Source organism: Phragmites australis, chromosome 6 (assembly GCF_958298935.1).
Source record: "Phragmites australis chromosome 6, lpPhrAust1.1, whole genome shotgun sequence".
Lineage (NCBI taxonomy): Eukaryota > Viridiplantae > Streptophyta > Magnoliopsida > Poales > Poaceae > Phragmites > Phragmites australis.
In genome coordinates this window covers 22,164,565-22,169,311 of record NC_084926.1, presented here as the reverse complement: position 1 = coordinate 22,169,311, position 4,747 = coordinate 22,164,565, and positions in this window count along the sequence as shown.

Below are 4,747 nucleotides of genomic sequence, written 5' to 3'. Positions count from 1 at the left end.
ATTTGAGCACCTGAATCACTCAAATAGGAGCTAAAACGAAAAAGATATGAGACTTTGAAGTTGCAGGGGCTTTTCTGCAAATTCACCTATTTACCTGGATTTAATGGTATTATTTTTGTACTGGAAATTAAGAATTATGACATAAGAGAGGAATTATGATATCATCAGAGAGGAAAATAAAATAAAAAGAAAAGGCTTGCTGATTGGACGTGATGACGGGGCAGACTTTGTTGGCGTGGCAAACACGTTAGCAAATTTGTTGATGTGGCAGATAAGGTGGCGGGCTGACATGGCACATGTGCTGACGTGGCAAGTGGATTGGATCTGGACCGTTGATTTTGAATCTGGTGGCTGAGGTTGGTGGACCAGGTATGTTTGGTTGTGGACCGAGAAGGAAGCGGGGTTCATGAACTCATGGTGGACCGGAGCGGCGGCGGAGGGCTCGGGACGGCGGTGGACTCGCCGTAGTAGAGCAAAAACCACTTCGTCGATGTCGGTCCTCGATGGCAAGCAATAGATAAGAGAGAGGATAGCATGACAAACTCACTAAGGTGCTCGCGGGACATCGGAGGTGGCCGAAAGGTGGTCGACGACATTGACTAGCGGTGGCGTAGCTCGAGCGTTGACGAGGAAGGCTCTCTGGCACATGATCGACGATAGTGAGGCTCAGGGAAGGTTCACCGACCTCGCATGATGCTTCTAAGCGACTCAACGAATGCAATGCAACACAAGCGTGATGGGTATACGAGCTTCGATTTTCGGTAATGGCGGTGGATGGAGGGAGGCTCGGGTTTGTGGTGACTCGATTAACTTCTGCACGGGGAGGTGGCTTGGAGGCAAAAACAAGGTAGGGGCATGCTTGGGTGCTATATATAGGCAGCGGGCTCCAAGACTCCATGACACGCACACCGAGGAAGGCGGTGGTGACCGGGTTTATCCTGAGCGGATCTCTACATTTAAATGCTCGATGTCTTGGGGATAAGGCAGTGGTTGGTTGCGTGTGCCATGCGGATTTGGATCGGCGATCTTCTAGAGGGCATCGTCTTGGATTTGGACGGATTGACGTGGCAGCCGACTTTATTTTGAACGGTGCACAGTGACTTCGGCTGGAGGTGAGGGACAACGCTGACATGCAGGCCCTGCTGGTAGCGGCTGAGAGAGGGGCGACGGGATGCTGTGGCATGATGACGACCCAGAGGGCAAGCGCGTGCGTCTTGGGCTGGCTCACGGCCTAGGTGAGAAAGGTGACGGGCGGATGGGCTGGGACGCGGCCTAGAGCGGGAAGAGGGTGGAGGGAGAGAGAGGGGTCGGCTTGGGCGGGTTGTTGAGCCAAGCCCGAGAGGAAAGAGAGAGAGCCCAGGAGGGGGAATGACTGGGCCAGGATAAGATTTAGGTTTAGGAATTTTCTTTGTGTTTGGAATTTCCAAAAAATGAGGGCAAATAAAATCCAAATAAAATACCAAATGAAGCTTAAAAATTCTAGAAAATTTTGACCAGCTTTTGAAAACATTTAGAAACCAAATAAAAATATTTTAAACTCATGAAAACATATTGATACTTTGAAAATTAAAATTTAACTCAAATGAAATCAAATAAAATCCAAATGAGCCCAAATAAAATCCAGAGAAATTCATAACTCAAAATAAAACCTAAATGCCTATTTTCAGCATGAATGCATAAAAGCATTTATAACCTAACTCAATTTTGAATTTGAATTTAGAAAATAGGATTTTTCTTGTTCTAATTATTTAATCTACATTCTAATCTTGGATTTTTTTTAAACTTGAGAAATCCGAAAATTAGTGTGTGATAGAAACATGCCACCGTCCGTGAGACATGATCGATGCCTAGCATCGATAAGTGGATCGAGCAACTCGAGGTGCGCCATACCTGCAATGAAGGGTTTAGACAAAGTAATATGAGATATTTGGAAATGCAACAATAGAAGCTGATTGTGAAAATCATATATAGACGGACAAATAACATAACTGTCAGATACATACAAACATACATAGACCAACAAATTTAAATATTGTCTAACACATAACAACGTACATAGTCCAACACGTAATATTATAATCTGATAATTAAAACTTGCTACATGGTCCAGCACATATTATACAGTCTGACACATACAAACATACATATTCAAATACATGATATTATAGTCTGACACATAAAAACGTGATGCATAGTCCAAAACATATTATTAAAGTTTGACATAAAAACATACACTATCCATATTGGATAGATACCGATCAAGAGCTCGGTCCTACTTCTTTGTTCTTGTCTCGCTTGTGCATTGGAACATGACGCAAGGTCTCTCCACCTTCTTGCACTATGTACAACTTGCAATCCATCGTTGAATGCTCTTTGCCGCACAACAGACATTTCTTCTTTTGACCTCTTGCCTCAAATTCATCCATGGCGTTTTTTATTCGCCTAGTCTTATGTCATCCCTTGCTTTCGACCTTGCTGTCCGGGTTCTGGGTCTAGAGTTCTGCAAGCTCTGGTGGCTTAATAAAGTCAGAGACTCCCCACCAACCACGCAATTCACCTTGCCATGTTGCTGCAACATTCTCCTTATGTAGTAAGGAGAAACAAAGTGGATGAGCTCTATCCCTCCTTTTGCACAAGCTACCAACACATGTGAGAATGACAAATGTTTGAGGAAAGGATTATTGCAAGTGCACTCGCACCGTGTATCTGCCGGCTTGAGCACACATTCCATTGTGATCTCCGACCAGCCAGTTTCAAGCCCTCCCTTGTCACACAGAAGCATCTCAAATACATACTCTATGTTGCCCGAGTACTATACCCAGTGCATCCCTCCGTTTGCGCTCTTCCTAGCCATGTATTTGGTGACCTGGTTCGTGTAAAGGGTCTGAGGGTTCACCACATGTAGCGATCCAATGGTGCAAATTTTGTCAGAGATACATCTGTGTTTGTACCAGCCCAAATTCTAAAACCAAAAGAATAAAATTTCTTTTATAATGATGAAAAAAAAGATTTTGCAACACAAAATAAACCCTAAGTGTATATATGCATATAAGTATACATACATGTACATGGGTGTATGTGTATATGTATAGGCATATATATATGAAGGGCTATTGTCCTTAGAATATATAAGTATATAAATATATATTTATCAATAAATGTTTGCGCTTTATTGATTGCTTGATTGTTTGTATTAGCTATATATATATATATGTGTGTGTGTGTGTGTGTGTGTGTGTGTGTGTGCGTGTGTGCGTGTGTGCGTGTGTGTGTGTGAGTGTGTGTGTGTGTGTGTGTGTGTGTGTGTGTCAGAGTATGTGCAATATATATAAATATATACAAGTATATACAATAGAGTACCTAGAGAAAAGAAGAAAAGAAATGGAAAAAGAATAAGAAAAATAAAAGGAGTTCAGGCATAAACCCAGCTGACGGTCCAACCCTCTCCCTCTCCCTCTCCCCTCTCTCTCTCTCTCTCTCTCTCTCTCTCTCTCTCTCTCTCTCTCTCTCTCTCTTTTCCAACCCGACCATCTCTCCTTCCCTCTCCCTCGCACACTCTCTTCCTATGCCGAGACGTCGAGTGAGCCAACCCATGTCCCCACACTTGTGTGAGCCCAGCCAGCCGCCTTCGTCTACCTCGTGTCTCCCCCTCTCTTCTATTTACCGAGTCTCACGACAACGAGAGAGACAATATAGACAACACCGAATCCGAGCTGGAATCCACATGGTGACAAACCAAAAGAGACCACCTGCCCACCAAGAAGGAAGAGCCCGAGATGGAAAGGAGCCCGAGTAAATTCTGAGTTGGACCATGAGCTCAAGACATTGGCTGGATCAATTTGAGCAAATTGAGCTAGGAAACGGAAAGGAAAGCTTCTAGAAAGGAGATGGATCGAAACCTAGATACTTTGTGACGTTTTTGCCCAATCTATATCCAATCGTGCCCCGCTCAAACTCGATAAGCGACACATAGCACCGCCGGACTCCATTCAAACCTAATCCGACTCAATCTCTAATCCCATTCCCTCCTGGCTATATATATCGTTCCCTACAGCCTCCCTATGACATCTCAAGCAAAACCCCTCACTTTTCTCCTTCGATTCTCCACCAAAGACCCCAATCCGCATAGCACTGAGAGCCTCCACCACCATCGTGTAGGATCAAGGATACCGACAAGAAGGGGGTGAATATGCGGTTTCAAAAAATAACTAAAGAACAAATGATACTAGCTTGCTGATATATAAAAGCTTCAACTACTCAAGAATACAATTATATCAAGGTTTGCAAAACTAGGGTGGCATGTAATAATTTATATTCTTGGTAGATAAATTGTATGAAAGTAAATTGAGCACAAGAGATACCACAAGAAAGAGACAATGAATTTTATACCGTGGTATCAATGATTTGCTGATCACCCCTAATCCACGTTGTGATAAATTTAATTTTCTAACTGCTCCTCTATCAAGTATGCAATTCTCACCATGAGAAGAGGCTCACCACGAGCAACTTGATCTTGAGTCAGATTAGTGTAATGAACTACTCAATAATTCAATTTCACTGGACTAGCACTTTACATCTCTGGTAAGGCATGCACAAAACCTCTCACAACCACCACTGGGGCTCTATCACAATCTCCTTTGAAAGGCTCAAAATCAGAATGGACAAGCTAGAGCCTTTCCTTAAATCAGCAAGGGGACTATTTATAGGCTACAAGTCGAAATATAGTCGTTACCCAAAGTCTGACACT